The sequence below is a fragment of the Vidua chalybeata genome, chromosome 2, assembly GCF_026979565.1.
Source record: "Vidua chalybeata isolate OUT-0048 chromosome 2, bVidCha1 merged haplotype, whole genome shotgun sequence".
NCBI classification, from domain to species: Eukaryota; Metazoa; Chordata; class Aves; order Passeriformes; family Viduidae; genus Vidua; species Vidua chalybeata.
This window is the reverse complement of record NC_071531.1, coordinates 11,988,062-12,008,784: the sequence shown is the minus strand read 5'-3', so window position 1 is coordinate 12,008,784 and position 20,723 is coordinate 11,988,062. Positions and strand designations below refer to the sequence as shown.

General features: G+C 41.1%; 1 protein-coding gene across 1 annotated transcript in view; it reads left to right on the top strand.

The window, feature by feature from the left end:
* Positions 1 to 3,242: 3,242 nt before the first annotated feature.
* The window catches only part of IL1RAPL1 (interleukin 1 receptor accessory protein like 1), a 670,743-nt gene continuing 653,262 nt past the window's right edge, over positions 3,243 to 20,723 (top strand). The window contains exon 1 of the mRNA XM_053934082.1: positions 3,243 to 3,549. The gene's annotated coding sequence lies outside the window, so the exon portion shown is untranslated. The remainder of the gene's footprint in view (positions 3,550 to 20,723) is intronic.

Genomic DNA, 20,723 nt, shown 5'->3' with positions numbered 1-20,723 from the left:
TCTGTCAGCCCTTTCATTTTAGATATGTATTACTTTTAGAAAAGGAAGCTTACTTTGCGCTGTTTCACTTAACACGCACTAAATGTGATGATCCTTTTAAGGACACACACTGAGGCATATATGAGGATGTGGTTTGTGCCTCTTCCTTTTTTCAAGGGACACAAGGCACAAGATCACACACATGGTTCAGGTACAAGATACACTACTCATATACACAAGATACACTACTTATTCATATTAAACATTTCAGCATGCACTGAATGCCATGGAATTAAAACAGATAAGATTATGCTCTTCTCTTTGGTGAAATTTCTTGAAAACACAAGTCATGATGAGGACAAAGGAGATCCCTTTCTATATTATAAAAACCATACTTATTAAGGGGAAGATGAAGCAAATTAGAGACTAAGTATGTGGCTGAGAAGAAAAATTAAATTTAAAATCTCTTATGCTTGTATCCATACAACTGCATTGCTATTCATAGCAATTCAGTAACTGAGAAATGAACAGAATCTAGTTTCTTTAACACTGGAATAAATCTAACTCAAGAACACAGGTGGTTTGTATTCTGCACATGTGAATGGTCTACAGCTTTTCTGTGTTATTAGTCTGGTTTCAGCCATTTTAGCAATTCCATTGTATTTTGTTCACAGCTTTTGGCTTCCACTCTTTTTCATTTTCCGTTTCTTCTGCCAGACACTTAATCAGCCTCTCTGGGAACTTATATAGCTCCCATGACCACTGTGTAAGAACACCTAACAAACATTAATGCCTTTTTATCTTCACTGCGCCCTTATGAGTAAGAACAGTGTTAATTCACATTATACAGAGAAGGAACAAAAGGACAGAGATATTAAATGACTTGGCTATCAGTGGAAGAGAAGTGTAAAGCATCAGGAACTGAAGGCAAATGGTTAGGGCTAGCCCAAGCACCTCCTTCCTACTCTCTGTCCTTTGCAGACTATGAGCAGCCTCAAGCATCTGTCACTCTGTCAAGGCACAAGGAAGACTCCTGGAATTCCCGTAATGGAGGTGCCTGTGCTGGGAGTCTGTTGTCACATCTCCATGGTGAGAAAGCGGCTCTCCCAAAGGATAATGGTGAGAATCAAAGTTGGGAACCCCTCTGTCTTTCTCTCTCACTCTGTCAAACAGCTAGGATGCCCAGGCTTCTAAATCAAGCACCCAAACCTGCTCTCTAAAATATATGATATGAGTCACTTAGCTAACATAAAATGCCCTATACTGATCCACAAAGAGAATCCCATAAAGTTTTTCATGTCTCTTTTATCTGCCCACGCATATGGATCACTCATCATAGTAGTATCTGAATGCCTGGTTTAACCAGTCACATTAATTTCTTTGCTTTAACATTGGATTTTGACTACTGGTTGCTGCACTCATTTCCAGTTTTATCTGTTTTTTTACCTGACATGAAGAATGCCATTCTGTTATAAAGTGAGGTGGGGTGGGGTGTGAGCAAGTTCCACAAATCCTGCAACAGCTCCCAGCCCTCCTGCAACCCACTGACTCTGCATGGCACGTTACCTGCCTATCAATAATCCTTTATCATGTTCCATAGTAAAATCACATTTTCCCATGCACTGCTTTTTCTTTTCTCCCTTCTCTTGTAAGATATTGGGGGTTTAATAACTGCAGCAGTTTGGATTCCTCTCTGTGGCCCAACAAGGAGCCAGGATGGATGAAGAGATAAGTGAATGTTGCCTAGTCTCTTTGTCCCGGTTTTGGAGAGCATTATTTACAAAGATATAAACAGATACGTAACTGTACACATTTATCTCACATTGCTCAGCTATTTCCTGCTCCTCCACACTCCCACCCCATACAATGGGTTGTAAGAGTTCAAAATGCCTTGAATCCAACCCCGTACCTATACACAGGCAACTCTTATCTCTTCTCTGTGTGTGCACCTGGAGGGTAAATGCCCTGCACCTTTGTGCAGGAATGGGAACAAATGTATTGAGGGTAGTGTCAGAATTTGAGTTATGTTTTATAGAACATTTGTTTAGTATAATAAACATCCGCAAATGACTATTTATTTCATGAAGTAATTAACATTCCTAATTAGATGCACCTTGCAGCTGCTGTTAATCTTAATTGGCAATAATGCAGTTACATTTTGATACATATCTTCAGAAGAGTTGCAGAAGAGAAGGGAAAAAAAATAAAGACAAAAATCTGAAGGGAAGGAAATAAAACTGTTCCCACACAGTTCAGAGAGTTCGCACAAAGAAGATCCCATGGCAACAGCGAGGCCCACAGTTTGCCTTATAAAAATCCAAGAATAGATAATGTATCATCTCTCCTAAAACACTTCGCTTGGGAAACCGGAGGGGAAGGGGGGGAGAAAAATAAAATAAAATAAAATAAATAAAGCACAAGAGGTGAAGCGAAGCAGGCTGACCCCCACGCGTGTTCGCGTCCGGCGTTCCCCGCCCGGCCGTGCCCCCGGCGCTGCCCCGGCAGGCGCGGAGCGGAGCGGAGCGGCCCCGGAGCTGCGGACCGAAGCGGCGCGGGGAGGCGGGCGGCGCCGGGGCGGAGGGAGATAGGGAGGGAGGCCCCGCTACCCGGGAGTTTCTCCAGGATCCCTTCGGAAGGGCCCTCCCCGGCGGCTCCCCCCGCAGAGCGGCGCGAGTGCGGCGGTGTCCATCGGGTGGCAGTGCCGGCCCCTTCCTGCCGGCCCGGCGGAGGGCGCGTTCAGCCGAGCGAGCGAGCCCGTCTCGTAGGAACACAGGGATCGTTTATGCACTGCAGTTTCCCTCGCCTCTCTCCCTCCCTCTCTTCCTCTGCTCCCGAGGATATTTTGGGTGGATTGTGGTTATCAATCAAGACCTCCTCTTCTTTGCTGATCACTTGTCATTTTCACCGGGGATTAGTATCGTTCGGGGCAAGCGGACAACTGATTTTTTTTTTCTTTCTTCTTTTCCATTTGGAGAATTTCTCCCCAAACCTCCTCCCTCCTTTTTCTTTTTTTTTTTTTCTTTTTTTTTTTTTTTTTTTTTTTTTTTTTTGGCGCTGCGGTGCGGGTGCTGGGACCCGTCAGGCACCCTCCCCCGCCCACCCCCCGGAGCGTTTTCCCCACATTCGCCCAGCACCAGGAAAGGAACCCCCTCCGGACCGTCGCTCGCCGGATACTCGTGCGGGCAGCCGGGATCCGGCCCGCGGCGGCGGCGCGCTGGGCGCGGAGCTGCCCGCGGGCGGCGCGGGGGCCCCCAGGCCGGCCGCCCCCTTCCCCCCGCCCCCCCTCGCCGCACCTGGATGGTACCTCCCGCCGGCGACGCGGGCACTTTCTGAACTAGGAAGGAAGGGGCGACTCGGGGGGGTGGGGGGCGCCGAAGTCTGTATGGAATTACCTGCGCCCCCCGCGGAGCTGGCAGCGGTGGATGGATGGGCGCCGCGTCCGCGGCACTCGCGGCCAGCTGAGCCCCAGGAGTAAATACGGGGCTCCTCCGGCCGAGTGCGCAGTGTGGTGACCGGCACTCGCCTCGCTGACTGATCGCACCGGAGGAATATTTCGGGAGACTCCTGTGGGTAAGGTCATTTAATCCAGGCAAAAGCCCGGCATTGCTAAACTTGGTGGCGGGTGACTGAAATGGGCACTTTCGGGATTGCTGCATTACCCTGATGCGAGGGGCTCCAGCCGCTATTGGCAGTTGAGTGGAATAACTGCAGTAGGTCTTCTGGTGAGTGCTTTTTGCGATAAATTAAAAAAAAAAATCTCCTCCCTCTGTCTTTATGCATCCTCTGGATTTGGGAGAGTACTATAAGAGCAAGGAGCCTTTAATTTTCCGTCTTTTTATTTTTTATTTCCCTGGTTGTAATATATTTGACTGGAAAGGGTATGTGACAGCAAAGAAGCTCTCTGTGATGGAATCTAATTAATATGAGATCGGATCCCATCCTCTGGTTAAATAGATGTTTCCAACTCTGTACAGCGTTCTGCTGCATTTCATAGCTGCAATGGAGGTAGAGAAAATCTGCTTTTCAAGTTGTTAAACTTTTAAGGTCGTGATCCTTATTGATCGTGGTACAGCGCACTGGTGCTAAAGGGGTTAAATGCCATTGGTAATTTGGGATTACAACTGTTCCTGTAAATCCTGCAAGGAAATTATAAACTGAGGGGCGGTAAGGACAATATCCCCTCAGCTTCATAGTAGAGAAATATCATAAATGTCACTAGCCTGAAAATACCTCATCCAGCTGCTCTTACAAAATATCTTTTTTATCCAATAACTTACCTACTGCAACCTCGGACCACGTGTATGGGAGTTGGAAGATGTGCAAACAGAGATGCTATCTTCGGTATTTCATACATACATGCATCTGGCTGAGGGACTGTGTGGGAATTCATTCCTGTTACTTGTGGTGTGAAGCGAGACGAGAGAAAAAGGAAAGAGCATCTTCTTAAGAACAGAAGCAAGTGAGGGAAGCACTTCAGCCTTTAAAGATTTAAAGGGATCCGAGCAATGCACATTGGTAATCTCTCTCTGCAAAATCAGTCCTGATAAGAGGGAATGGGGGAAGGTTGAGGGAATCGATAGTGATGACGTTGTGCAGTGCAATGCACTGCAATGCTAAAGTTACATAGTGTGTGCGAAAATATGTACCCTTATGTACTGCTGGTGAGTTCATGCATAATGGATGGAAGGAGATATGCAGATCTGTCTGTAGGAAGATGGATGTATTTGTGCAAAGACGGTGATTATGTAACTTGATTACATCAGTGGCATCAGTCGCCGATAGTGGAATAATATGCTCCTATAGCGTATCGATCACTTGGCTTAACTTTGTAGCGCTCCCGGCAGCGAGGGATGGAGACCTGGGCAGAGGAGGGGAGATCCTTGCTCAGCTCCTGACAAGGGGTTTGCCTCTTGTAGGCTGCTTTTTGCATCAGCGTGCTGCTGGCGGAGTTTCCCCGGGACAGGGAGTTCACGGAGGACGAGGAGGAGGAGGAGGAGGGGGAGGCTGCCGGCGCGCTGGTTCAGCCACACCCGGGGAGAGGCTCCCGAAGAGCCCCGGCAGGGCTGCACAATGGTCCCATTGAGCAGCCCCGGCTGCGCGCTCCTTTGCAAGGTCACACCGCAACCTGGGACTTGGGTGCATGGCAACAGCTGAGCGGAGGAGGAACAAAACCGAAATTAAAATTGATCCTCCTCCTCTCCCCTCGCCGTCGCCTAGTGCCGAGCACGGCGTTCTGCTGACCTGTCTCTCCCAGTGCTCAAGGCAGAGCCGGTGCCGCTTCGCCCGGGTGTGTGCGGCGCCCAGCACAGACAGCGTTGTGTCTCTCTCGGTGTGAGCAAAGACTGCTCACAGCTTTGGCAGGGTGCTGCTTCAGTGTGTTACAATACAGCGTGACTGACATGAGGAAAAAGTGTTGTCAGATACAACAGCTTCATACACCTGTTACATTTACAAAAACCGAAAAGGTGGTCTTTTAGCGCATTTCAAACGTCTTAGAAGCGAGTGGGTGAAGAGCAAAGGTGTAACAGGAGTCTCATTGGTTTAACTCAGACTTTTTTAGCAAATTGTCCTCAAAGATAGCAGTATCAGGATATGCCTTAATGCCCCTTTTAGAATCCCGAATCACTTTTCCTATCTTTTCAGGGGGAGGAGGGGGAAGAGCACTCCTTGAAGATAGGTAAGCTCACAAAGACACTGCTGAGGGCCCATACCTTTAACACATGCATTTTCTGAAAAATGTAAGCCTGATGAAATCTTAACTCAGCTGAAATGAGTGATCTTATCATCACTGACCTGTGTCCTTCCCCACTTCACTCTGAATCCATTCTAGCGAAATGTCAGTAAAATACTTTTCAGTTAAGAAGAGGTGAGGGCAGAGTGAGTTTTACATCTCTTGATAAATATGATCTTCACATACCTACTAGATTTAATGCACTATCAAACTCACAGTAATTTTACCCTACAGCAGCCTGAAAAATCATTTTTTCCTGCTTCTCTGAAAACATCAGTATTTTAAAGTTGATTCACCATTAGTTCATGACTATATTCATATTTCTGGAGGCTAGGTCTGGGCAAGCACTAAAATATCCTCCTAATGCAGTTTAGAGTTTGACATTCATAGAGTCTACTGAGTAAATTGGGAAAAAAAGGATATGAAGTTAACTCTGTTTCCATCCTTCAGGGGTCAGAATAACACTATGGCAACTCCTATGCATTGCTACAGCTCTTATAATTTTCAGAAATGTCCATTGCATACTCTCCCCCACACAAAATTACAGGCATGCTCATTGCATGGATTGCTTACGGGACCCCTTGTGACCCACAAGCTACATACCTGTACCACCCATCTCGAAGAAAAGCACAATTGTCTCCAGAAGGTGTTATAAAACTGGTGCTGTAGAGGAGTATGCACTGACAGTGTGGGAATGTATCATATTGTACATGTAAAGTGGCATGCAGCATGCAAGGATTTGCAAATTCAGGACAATGGTAAGCAACCAAATTTTAATTATAGATTAATTTTATTGTTGTAGTTAGCAATGCCCACTTGGTAAACATAGAGGGTTGCAGCTCCAATGCAATATCCCTTCACTTTGCACTAAATGTAGCTTTTTTGAGAGGAAACTTTCCTTGCTGAAGTAAAGCTGTAAATCACTCGGACTAATGAAGAGAAAATGTGAAGAGAAATATTTACATAAAACATTTCCAGGCTCCAAATCTCAGACCACTGAAAGCAGTGAGAGTTTGGCCACCCACTCCTCGCTATTGCTGGAGAGCTGGCTTTTAAAGAAAACAGCAGTGCATGAAGAATAATCTCAGTGCCTTCCTCTGAAAGAGCAGGCTTCTGGCTGTCATTGTTATAGAAAACAGTAGACTTGTTTTAGTGCTGATAGGGAAATTTGAAACAGGGGAGATCTTAATGAAACTTTTTTACTATTCAGTGATATTCTTGTAATGTATTCAGAGTACCTTCTGTGGCCATTATGTTGAACCAATGTATTAGGAAAAAAAAAAAAAAACAAAAAATTGATAGTCAACTGAGGTTTTCCTTCAGTATATTTGCACTTACGGAGAAGTGTTTGGATATACTTCTGTGTTTCATAACAGCTGTGATATTTAGCGGCTGGGAATCTTTTTATTTTTATAGTTCACACTGCATGATAATATATGGCAATTGAAACATGAAGCTCTGATTAATATGATTAAAAACTAGCAACTTATCTAGTGGTGCTGAAGTTGTAAAGTTTAATTATAGAAGCACCATTTGCACAGCTATAGGTAAGGTTGTGTCAGCATTTTTATTATAAATCTCTATCCTGCTTCCATCCGTGGTGTCAGGGGTCTATGAAATAAGAATTCACAGTAGAGACCATGATGGCTGTTATAGGTTACTGTCGTGGCCTCTCAGGTCAGTAAACCATGTGTTTCTTTAAGTCTTTATATGAATATCTACAGCAGCACCAAAGCAGCCATTATGCTCTATCAATTCAAGTATATTCTTTTATTTTAAAATGTAATTAAATATGCAGTGATGGACCACAGTGACTTGGTGACTCAGGAGGGATCATTTAACATATCATTTTTTTATGCACTTTCATATGGTTTTCACACTCCTAAAACAAAAACAGATTAAATGCAGCAATTGATTATTTTTGTGACAGCTTAAAATGAGTTTGCATTTAGGTGAAACTCTTTTGGGGGGCAGGGAGGAAGGAGAAAATAATGAAGATGAAAATTTGTGGGTTTTGAATGTTAATATTCAAGCTTTGCATATTCCTCTGAGGTAGTCACATATGGAACTCCATCCTGCAGAAGGGGGGAAATCCTGTGTCATTTGTCACAGCTCTGTAAGACCAGGGCAAGGAAATTAGGTAGTGCTGGCTCTCTGTTTTAACATTGAGTACTCAGTTTTTCTAGGTCTCACTGTACCTGTGTATTATAGGCACTCCTAGGTCAGTTCATGGTGTTATACAGCACACTATTTATGCCTCAATAACTGGGTCTGAGCAAACGAACCAAGGGTGTCAGTCAGTCTTCCTGCTTTATGTGCTTTAAAGTTTCATGTTTGTAGGAATGGCACACAGACATAATGATAATCTTTAAACAGTTGTAGTATCAACTGCAGCATTTACTCACAAAGATTTTTAAACTGGGAATGAAGTAAAAGAAAGGGAGAACATGAAAACATCGAGATTTTTGCCAATGCAGTAGATATTGTTTCCATTTTATTTTTTACTTCTGGGAATAATTTAGGAAATGCTCAGTGTAGCTTACAAAAAGAAATACAGAAAGCTAATTGGTGTGTTGAGAAGGCCAATACCATCTACACAAATGCAGTCAGCAGGCAGACAAGGGGTAGTGGTATCAGAAAGTTTTCTGTTCTCTGGTCCTTTACAGCTGACCATGGTGAATAGAGCTTTGTGAAAGAGGAAGAAGATGGAGACTGCAGAAAGGGGGCCAGAAAAGCTTGTAAATGTACAGACAGTGGTGAAGTATCTTCTCTATCTTCTGAGATGGAATATATTTCTGTATTCCTCTTGTCTGTTCTTTATGAGGGATACACAGATGCTTAAAGTTACTGCAGTGCCCAACTCCCACTGCTCTTTTTTTTTTTTTTTTTTTTTTGGAAAATCCTTAAAATCATCAGTTCAAGAGCCATCAACTTTTTGTTTTCATGCCTGTTGCCAGTCATGCAATGAGACGGTGATCTCTCAGTTGAGGTAACTTAAGGTCCTTCTCCATTAAATAATAAATTAATGTTGGGAGCATGAGGGAAATAATGTTTTCTGTTAGATGAAAAGACTGAAAAGGCCAGTAATTTTAGAAAAGGCTGATAATTTGCAGAAATCAGACTTTCTTCTGAAAAGTACATACCTTTGAATTTCCATCTAGGATTTCACAACACTCTTGCAAGACTGACACCAGGGTAGTGCAACTGCTATGCTTGGAGTATCAGTAGCAATTTCTTCTCAATCCCAACCAAAAGTTTAGACTGTTTCAGGGAAAATGAAGTCATAGTAATGTGCATCCATTGTCATGTGCAGAGAAAGGCTTCTGCTGCTGGTTAGGAGTGGGTTTAACTACTCTGAGTCCCCAGTGGGCTTAACCAGCTCTGACCTGTCTGAGTTCCCAGACCATTTGCATCTGATTGAGAATTGCCGTGCCTGAATGGTGTAAGGAACCTGCAAATGCATCTGTGCCCTATCTACATCCATTTGACAGTGCACCTTTACTGGATTTGACTCTGAGCTCAGATCATATGCCTCAGGGATAATTCCTACACCAAGATCTGTTGGTATGATGGAAACCTTGGGATAGAGCCACAATGTCTGCACAGGAATGTGTTTGGCCAGGATGCTTTTGTGTGGCACTGATCCCTGGCAGCAGTTTTAGCCCAGTGTCTGTCAGGTTGCTGCTCAGTACACAGAATTTCAGGATGGCAGCAGAGCACAGCTGTTACCATACAGCACCGTAGCATTCTGCATCTTTGACTTTGCTTTAATGCTTTCTGTCTCTTCCCACATTAAAACTTTTTTTCCTCCCCCCTCCCCACCCCCCACAAACTTTTTGCTGATTTTAGAATAACATGACTGGAAATGCATGGCATTTCCTTTTCATGACTGTGATGGAGATACGGATGCTTGTGTACCTATTTGTCAATAAGAGCTGCACGTTTAGTATGCACAGAGTTTTTTTTATTCAACATCTCTTACAAAACAGACAAGGCCTGTGAACTTTCTCCTAAACATTTCTTTAGGGGATCCCATAGCTGAAAATGGTGTGCTTACACCAATGTTAAATCAGGCTGGCTGATTGGCACTGTCTCTCTGCACATACATATCTATTTAGTTATCAGATAAACATAGAATACGCTGAGTTGAAAGAGACCCAATTAGGATCATTGAATCCAACTCATTGGCCCCACACGGGACACCCCAAGAGTCACACCATGTGTCTGAGAACATTGTCCAAATGCTTTTTAGTCTCAGACAGGCTTGGTGCTGTGACCACTTCCTTGAGGAGCCTGTTCCAGTGCCTGACCATCCTCTGGGTGAAAAACGTTTTCCTGATATCCAACCTAAACTTCCCTTTACACAACATTAGGCCATTTCATTGAGTCCTATCACTGGTCATGAGAGTGAAGAGATCATCATTGTCACCTCCACTTCCCCTCAGGAGGAAGTTGTAACTGCAGTGAGGTCTCCCCTCAGTCTCCTCCAGGCTGAACACACCCAGTGACCTTGGCCCCTCCTCATAAGGTTTCCCCTCTGACCTTTCACCATCCTCGTAGCCCTACTTTGGATGCTCTGTAATACCTTAATGTACACTTTCAGGGGTCATTTCTGTATCTGGTCACTAGAGGAGAATTATGTACATGTACACAGGCACAAATACAGGTACCTATGTATGCCTGTACATACATATGCCTTTACCTGTGCACTCACTCATACACCCAAAGGAAGACTGAGAGCAAGCCATAAAGAGGGAATACTCTACTAGTATTCCTTATATAATGTATATATATAATATAATACTATAGATTATATACTATACTATAATATTCTATATTATATATAATATAGAATTCTAGTTATTCCTTATGCTAAGTGGAGGAAAACAAGCATAATTCAAACAAGCCATGGGACAGTAGCTGTTTTTTAGGGTTGATTTAGTATTTATTTTTTAATGATCTGTAAATGCAGCATATTTGAAAACACAAATGTATTTTGGAATATCAAAGCCGTAACATTGAAAGGACTATCGAATATGGTATCAAATGAAATTTCAGAAATCTACATGGTAAAACTTTGGAAGATACAATCTAAATGATTCCTGTATATCTCTCCTAACAGAACAATATACTGTCAAAAATATTGCCCATTTGTTGTGAAGAAGCTCAACCAGGGTATTTTCTCAGTTCATAGTAGAAGAAAGTTTTATGTGTATTATAAAAGAAATGTAAAATTTTGTGTAGTATTTCTTGTATAACACTTCTTCACTCTCATACTCAGTATGAATAATCTGTCTGCCTTTGGTAACTACTTATCCAGAAACCTATTAAGAAAGAAGAAAAGACCAGGGAATGACAGACAAAAAAAACCCAAAAAATAAAGTCTTCTATATGAAAAGATTCTCATTTGAAGAAAGAGGTGAAGTTTTTATTTATTCAGAAAAAAAGAAGATACAATATGGAAGAACAGATGATGCAGGGAATATTGAAGGCTATGGAAAGATACTTTGGCTTATCTTTTATATTGTTTTCCTGATGACTAGTAAAATTTAATTGTGGAAAATGTAAAATGATTAAAGGAAAACACTCCTTTTCATAGTTCATTCAAATCCTATGTCTCTTATAGACAAGGATGCAGTGAAGAGAAAGCTCTAGTAGAGTAGAATAGCTTGATGAAGACAAAATTTTGAAGTGTTGCATTATAATGCATACCTAGGTAAGAAGATTATCAGACTGTGTAACAGAGGGCTCTCACCTTGTCTACCCCAGTTGTGGTGTAGTCAGTGGATGTATGTGTCTGTGATTTTGAAGTGTTAAAAGATGCTTCTTCCAAAGGATTTCTTACTGGCTTCCCTTGGAGGTCTCCTGTCTGACTAGATGGACTATGTGTTCTTGAGACTACAGTTCTTCACTCTCTGCTCATTTTACAAACCCAGCAATTGTAGTACTGCTTAATAAAGATTTATTAATGTTGACTGAAAAGCCTAATTTTGCTGTTTAAGTCCTCATTACTAAAGTCCTGGTCCAAAACACAGTGATGGAAATGGAACGAGGCCTACTGCACTCTGTAGGTATTGGATCAATCTCCAGCTTTATCATCCAATTTCTTAATTTTTGTTATTTTCTGTGGAGAAAAACCCCTCATACTGCTTATGTTTAATAGGTTAACATTGATTACAAAAAGAAAATCTTGTAAACTTTAATAGAATCCAATAAACCTTACTATATTATTGGCAGTATAAAAGGTCTTATTAATTTCCATCATTAAGGGATATGCAACCCCCATATTTTGTTCAGTCACTGAAAGAAATGTCTCATTTCTTAAAAGGTTGTTACACCATTCCTGGTCTCTGGTACTTTCAGTTGCTGTGATGGAAAACTCAGAAAGATCTTTAAAATCACTAAAAATATATGCAGTGTCAGTGTACATCCTGAGCTAGTTCTGTCTAAAAAATTGTCAGGTTAATCAAAATACAGATAGGTTTCAGTCTTTAGTTAGTTTAATTTATCCTCCTTTGTATTGCTTCTTCAGTACTTTATATGTATAATAATGTATATTTCTTATAAATAATAATGTATATTCTGTCAAAGGAAAGTCATATGGCTCAATGGACAGACACTCTACTTATGGCTGTTCAATTACAAGGGACCTTCCTTAATTACTGTTTTCTGTGGATTTTGTCCATTTGTAGTATCACTTAATGCTTAAGACTTCCGTATTAGCTATTGCAATGTATGTCTTTCATTTCTTTGGTGTCTGAAATCAGGCCCTTTCACTAATTCCAAATATCGCTTCTCTTTAAAATTCTGCTGCATTTGTCCATACTTCAATTTCTTGTCTCTAAACACTGAAAGACATAAACACATTCTGCCTTCAGGTCTTATTAAGTGCTTCATCTATTTATAACATAAACTCTTTGCTTAATATTTCTATTTTATAATCTATGAAGTAGGGCTAAAGAAAAAGTTAATGTCAATTTCTTCTTCCTACCTCAGTGGAAATTAAATTTTTTGCCAACCCTTGGAAATCACAGAAAGTATTTCCATTCTTCTAGCCTCCAGAAAGTAAGTAATTTCCATGTTGGTTGGAGGGTGGATTTTTAAATATTTTTATTTATTTAGCACTTAGATTTTGAGAGGACTGAATCAAAAGATGCCATTTTAGACATAAAATTTTAATGAAAACATTTTCTGGTCAGTAGAAAATTAATCAGGGAAGATATTTTCAGAGTACTTAATGCAAGTTCTCAGCAGAACAGGACTCTCAGCTAAGGTCTTTACATGCTAAATAATACAAATATGAAAATAGTACTGTGAGTCATACAATACTATGTATGGGGGTGGCTGGGTCAGCTGCCTGTTTCCTAAATACTAATCATTCTTTTTAATTTGAGATTACTTCACTATTCATTTTCTGATTTCCCCCTGTTGCCTGAATTAATTATATATAAAATCTAGATGGTCACGAATCAAAGATAAAAAAATAAAACATAAAAAATGGATGGTCACGAATCAAAGGCAGCTTGTGGTTTTCCTTTCTGCCAAGGTTCAGGTGTAACTCACCTGGTTAACAGAACAAAAATGTTAATAGTGATGGGGCTTTCTGGTTTCGATGCTGAACTTCGACTCTGTGTTGGCTCTTACTCATCAAGTCTTAATCCAGTGCCCAGGGTGTTGTGGGAAGGGCTGCTGTTGGTCTCAGTGTGGAGTGAATTAGATTTGGGAATTTAAAAATCTTAGCAGCGAGGTTCTCTTCTTTCCTGCAGTGCGTTTGCCTGTCGGCACAGAGCCATCACCTGCTGCATGCTCGCAGGTACTGCCTGCCTTCCGGAGAGCAGCTTTCCCACAGGGAAAGCCGAAGCAGGGCAGCTCCTGTTTCTCTGGGAGATAATCCCAGAGGTGAAGAGATCCCAGGTTTCGTACATGAAACCTTTGCTGTTTTTTTCAGGTCTTGTTACTGGAATTGACAAGCCGTGCTCAGTGCCATCCTTTGGGCTAATTCCAGCTGACGGCTCTGGACCAGGGCTGGACCGCAGAGCTCCGCGGTGACGCCGGCGGCATTTCCCCATCACAGCAGGAATGCCCCAGCCAGCGGGCTCCGTGCCCGGCACAACCTGTCGCCTGGAGACTTGTGGTTTCCATAGCTTTGTTTAATAGAAGACATTTTTGTCTGCTCTGAAGATACTCCTGCTCGCTGATTTGGAATAATATTAAGTGAAGCAAGGGTAAACCGATTTCACACAGAATCTCCTGTCAGAGCTCTGTTTCGTCAAGAGTAACGTTAGAGTAACTCCAGTGAAGCTGTTTCATTCGGCTTGCCAGATTGAGTCCAATGTGAACCTTCAACATAGATATTATTGCATTAATTTTAATGAGTAAAGATCACAGACTTATTTAATTAACATAGCAAAAACCATTGTCAACAAGCAAAGAAGTTATATTGCACAGCCAGTCTAATGCAATCACAAGAGTATACTTTATGGCTATGAGAATATAATTTTCTTGTTAAAAACCTTTGATGTTTCTTTAAATATATAAAAATACAGGAAATGTGTAAATAAGGCTTGCCAGCCATCTCAAATGCCTCATGTTAAAATTAATCTTTCTGCTGTAATTTGTGTTCATTTAGATGGGTTTCAGATAATAACTATGTACATATCCAAGCATATATATAACTGTAAGTAGAGGTGTGCATGTATATACATAACTTTTGTTATAAAATCATAGGTGTTAATATTGAAAATACAACCCTTATGTCAATTTTCATATGTTATTTTTACCATTATTTTTATAGTTTTATTTGCATGGTTAAGGACTGTTTAACTACTAGAATTTTACTTTTCTTGTGCTTTCCTGCCTGGTCCAACTACATAGAAAATGCACCTTTAATTTGTTCTTAGGGAATTCAAGAGCACTGTATTGGAGGTTTGCCTGCTCTACCAAGACCCACTGCACAGTCTCACCTGCACGTCTGGTTTAGACCTACAAATGTTTTTCTATCCAAGCTCCCTCATGCATTGCCACAGGAGCTGGTTACGTTTCTGGAAGTCAAGGAGTCAAGGAGCCACCAGTCACCTGAATGGCAGTGTCCTGTCATGTGCAAGACAGGCTGCTGTCTCTGTGCTAGTCCTGAATTCATAACTCAGAAGGAACCTGTGTTTTGTAATAGGGGAAGCTGTGGGCAGTACATCTGTAGTTTGGCAGGAGCTGCTTGCTGTGTAGATGGCTTTAGATTACTGTAGGAGTCAAGATTTCAACATATACTTTGGTATGTTTAATCCCACACTGATACAGAGTATGAAAACCATTGCTTGAAAACAATATATATGTGTGTATATATAAGCCAGACTCTAGTTTAGCTAATAATGAAACCTGAATGCAGGAATGCAAATGTATAATGTAGCCCAAAGTGTATCAGGCTGTGTCACTGCCATCTGAAATATGTAAATAAGAGACTTTATTGTTTATTTGGCAGGGACTGTGGTTCTACAGTCCTCACTCTTACTGTTATTTTTATTGGCCTCTCAGAATTGCTCTCAAATAAGCTTTCAACCTTATGCTTTGTTTTGATGAATGAGGATGACTGAATTTTCAGCTAGAGACTGTTTACTATAGAATTGTCTTGTATTTTTTCTACCATGATTGGCACAACATTCTTTACTTAAAAAAAAGAAGTTTTTTTCTTTATTATTCTTTTACTGGAAATTTATACTATAAAGGTTATTGTAGGACAGAGGAAAAATACTGTAAAAATATAATATAGTAAGACTGTGTTAATATAATAGCAATTTTTTGCACCCATAAACTTTATAGTTTGTTTTGAGGATTATCTATTAAGACTCTAATTAAAAAGAAAAAAATAACTCACACAACTTCCCCCCAGACAAAAGGGAAAGGACACACCAGAAAGAAAAATAAATTTTTGTAATTAAATTTAGATACCCATTTATTTAAGTCCATAATTTGTTTTAAAGTACAAATTGTCTTTCTGCTTATCGTAGAGGACAGACAGACCCTCTTACTATTTAAAGCTTATTTTTAAAATAGCTTCATTATGAAGGGGCCCAATTTTTGCTCAGTCCTTATCAAAGAATAAAATTAAACAAAATACACTGTCAGTCAACACTCACTTTCCTGAAAATGGTCAGAAATAAAGTAGAGAATCATCACTGATCTCAGTATCAAAACAATATATTCTTCTAGGGGTTTCCATAAAATTCAGTTTATGGAACTCAAAAGTTTTATAACAAGAGTTATGGGAGTTTTACATATGGAATAACTGATTTTAGCAGGAGGTTGTGTTTTGTTGATGTCAGGAATTCTAGCTCGCTTTTTCTGTTACATGGTGTGTGTGGTGCATAGCTTTCATGGTGAATACACACATGAAATGGGAACTAATTTAACAGTTCCCATGAGTAAATGGCTCTGCACACCTCTTTTATTAGTGAAAACGAAATTTTATTTGAACACAAAGACATAGAGGAGAAAATATTCTTAAACAGTCCTTTATTTTATGTGCTGTCATACACAAATAAATCCATGAATTACCTTCAGCAATGTGGAATTTATTTATCAGATGAGACGTTCTAGCTGTCACCAGTCACCGACAGTGATTGCGACACTCTGCTGCACACATTGCTTACATTGTACAGAAATTCTCTATTTATGTAGCGCGTTGTTCCTGAGATTTCTTACCACAGGTGAACAATTAGCTGTACACCTGCCAGCTAAGATAACTGAGCTCTGCAATTAGATTGTGTGACAGGTTTTGATGAAATTCAGCCTCCTCCTAGAGGCAGATTGTGAGCTGACAGGGAGTGTGTTGGGTGCCCCAGGTGGGTGGGCACAGGGTGTGCAGGCAGTGCACCCAGGAAGGGTGCTTGGAAAAGCACAGGGAAAGGTCAGCAGAGTGCTGCCTTCCCATCTCATGCAGCCCTGTAGTTACCACATGTCCTGTGCAGCAGCTGACAGGCACAGGGAAGGCCGTTTTTAGGATGGGTATTAAAGAAAAGCTATGAATACTGAAGACAGAGAAATGCTTGGTGTTGGTCAGCCTCCTCTGGCATGACTTCGGTTTGATCCCATCTTTTCTGTTGCATACATCATCCCTAAGGAGAGATTCTGCTTCCTTGGCCAATATCACGCCTTGGTTTAACATCAGCTCCCAAGTGAAGGAGAGAGAGCTTGGCTGGGAGGCAGTCCCCCCACCACTGTACTCTGGGGCCAGCTGGGTAGGTGGCAGGAAGGGGGACCAGCTTGTGCTGGTTTTGGCTGCAGTAGAGTTCATTTTCTCCAAGTGGTGGAGAGCAGTTCATAGCAGTTCATAGCAGTTCATGCCTGATGTTGCCTGGGACTAAAGTATTTGCATTTGGCTTTGGGTTCCTTCTCAATCACCTGTGGTGGACTCCTAGTCATAGTTATTACTCTTACAGTTGGTTTTTTTATGTAGGTTTATGGAATTATTTTTAGTTTTGTTGGTGTGAAGTACAGCCTCCCCTGCACTGTAGTTTTTTTCAGACACAAAACTGGTAGATATTGTGTGTCCTAAGCTACGTGCAGGGATAAGCTTAGGGATAGGATGGTATCAGAGGACTGTTCAGTACAGACCAAACCAACTTGTTACCTTGGTGTCAGAGGCAATCTGTGGAGTGAACTGCTGTTGACTGTCCCTGTTGACTCCAGAAAGCAGCAGTGAACTCAGAGTGTGCAGTGTAGGTGATCCCTGTGAGGAGTTTACTCAGGGGCTGCACTGCTTGGCAGTGCAGACGTGTTGCCTGACTTGGATTCCCAGGAGCAGAATGGGGTGATAGCATTTCTCACCTCCCTGGCACACTAAGGGAACAGACACATTAGAGACTGTGAGATGTGAAGATATGGTAAGATGTGGTGTTTTGTGGTGTGATGAGAGTGCAAATGACAGACTACTGTCTGAGAAGATGGATGAGTTCTCTTCAGTAAAGCATTAATACGTGCTGTATCCTCTGAAATGTGAGCTCGTTGTCACAGGCTCTGCAGTTATTTCTGGGGATTTTGTTATGCAGATGGAACTTTCTTGATTATCACATTTTAAGACTCACACATGAAAGGGAATAGTGAAATGGAGAGGGGTAATCTGAACAAGAAAAGCATATTTGTAAACAGAATTTTTTTTCCCCTGAGATAAATTAGCTCACTCTGGGCCTTACACATTGAAGCTCAATCTGGCTGTATTTGAGTTTATGAGATACCTATGCATCTTTTTTTTTAATTGCACTTTGAAAAGCCCCAGAACATGACTGTCATCTCTGACATGCTGTGGAGACAGAGCTGAGTACCATTCCTCCTGTCTGTTTCTCTCCATCAGGCTGGTCAGGTGTGTACTGGCTGCTCTCTGAGTCAGGACTGGAAAGGCAAATGGATCTCCAATGCAGGTCCCATTTGGGGCATTGCCCTGTAACACAGATACTCTTCAGAAGTAAGCTACAAAGCTTCTTGGTCTTGTACACTCTTTTCCACAAATTGCCCTGCCAAAAAAGGGCCGGTGAAATAAAGGTTTGGTGAAATAATTCCATTTGACACAGCCATAGTTTCCATTTGTAGGAGAACGGCACTGCATTCAGCACTCAGCAGATCATGTTTGTTCAGCAGATTTCAGTTAAAGGTGTTAGTGCTTTTAGAGGCCAAGCTGGACTTTTTCCGGAGCATATTTTTTTATTTTCCACTCCATACATACCTCCATAAAATGTCTTTGTACAGACAAAACGTGCATCTGCCTATACCCTCAGAAAGCTTTCGTGATTAAATTGTGGAAGAAATTCTTTTATTCCCTGTCTGAATTGGAAATAGTGTCTTCTTGTGGGAGGAAGCAGACATTGTGGTTTGGGATTGGATGGGAATAGGGATTTTAATGTTGGTGAAGGAATTACTGTGATTTCTTTCTGTTAAAAGATGATTGCCCATAATCACCCAGTTTCCATTTCTCTCTGTGTTGTGCATGCTCAGAACCTACACCATAGGGCTTACAAGGGAGAGAAATTGGATTGGGGCAGCTGGGGAGCACGAGGTAATAACAGAACCATATTGGCAAGACTCTTGACAGTAGCCATCAGCTACTGCTTCCTTCTCAATTTTTCGTAGACATCACGGTGGAGAAGGAATTTGAAGAAATAGAGAATGGAGTTCATTGTCTTTTTAGTCTGCTCAAATGATTGAGGAAGGCTATAAAAAGCCGCCTCAGGCCTAATTTCGTAGTAGCCAATTCTCACAAATTGTCTGTCTGTAGGAAGAGCACAAAGCTTCCGCAATGCCAGGCCACCTGCAGATCTCACTTAAGAAGAATACAGCCCAGTTTTCATTGGACTATCAAAACAATTAACTTGCTCAAAAGCATGATGGTCCTATAAGTTGATTTTAGCTACAGAAGAATAAATTTCTGCAAAAATCTCTATGAGCCTTTCAGAATTCTGTATCATAAATCACACCCCCATAGGTGAAATCTCAGTGTAGAAAATAGAAAACTAAGCTATCACTAATGAGGAGTTAAACATAATTTTATACTACACAATATTCAGCATATTTAAAATATTTGGGCTCTTAGTTTGACTTTTGGACTTCTGACCTCATATTAATAAGCAAGATTTAATTTGAAGGGGTTTTAATTTTTAATGTAGTTTGTGTCATTTTACTTCCTTAATAATCAGAAGGTCACATGGTACCAAATGAAACACCTTATGACAATCTAAATTGAGTATGTCAGCATTATTACCTTTATCAGTCAGAAATAATTAATTGAACAGTGTGTATTGCTCATAGATCATGATGTCTGCTTCTGGAAAGTGCACTGACCTATAAATTGTCCTCCAGTAGCCATCCCCAGACTAGACAGGAGTTGCCAGAGGAAATTTGTAGAAAGATGTCTTCTGAATGATGGGTGTTTGCACAGTAAAGCTGAGTAAGAAGGCAGCTATTCAAAGCCTCTTTTCAAAGGTTTCCTGTTATATCCTGTTTTTAAAAATACCGTTTTCTATTTCTAGCAAGAATTAACATAAATCACATATGAGATATATTTAATCTCTTTATTTCTGTCGAGTTATTTCCATGTAAGACGGGACACTGCTGGAACATAATACTAACCACCTCATGAATTTATAGTTACATGTTCCTGGAGCCACATTAAGTTTTACCCAAATACAGTAAAATTGTTCCGCAGATAATTCCTGAAACAAGTTATCTTTGTTTTTATTTTTAATGGTTTATTTTACAGTGATGCATAAACTTTAATTTCCAATGGTTTATCATTTGTTTCTCAGGATATACTCCAGTTTTTAATATATACACCCATTCTTAGGAATAGAGGACAGGGCCTTATTGTCATGCAGTGCCTTCTCTCCCTTAAAACAGTTTCCTTTTAGGCTTGTCCTTCTAATCTGTTTTCTGCTTTCAAGGCCAAAATAGTTGCTGGACAGCTCAGATTCAGTGTCCTTTAATTGACATGACTTTTACTCTGCCTCATGTCTGTTCTCTAATGGTATATAGAAAGAAATCATAACTTCTCTGATATTTATCACAATAAGCAAGCTAAAATATTCTATTCCAATTAGACTTCTGTTCCCCTCATATGCTTTAACAGCTGCCTTTGCAATTGTGGTCTGAGTTCTTTAGGAGAACACTGACCAGAAGCCTCTACATTATGCTAGAGGAGGTCTTGCCAGTGCTGTTTGCAGTAGCTCTCCCACACACCTGTCTTCAAATGCAGATGCTAAATTTGCAGCTTTTCAGTAATATGTCATCCTGATTTGTCACTTAAGAAACTGCACTTGCTGCATGCACATTTTCTGACAGCTGTACTTTGCTCTCAGTCTGTGGCTGCCCCAGCTTCTGATGCTTTACTACTCTTAACTAAAGTGTGTATTTAGTGCTGAGAATGTACCCAGAATCTGAACAGTAGCAAAAAGTATTGCCCTCTCTGCTCTGGTAAGTGTCCTTAAGGGTGGGCTTTCTTCTGGCAATGTGGGGAATGGAATTAATTGTTCAT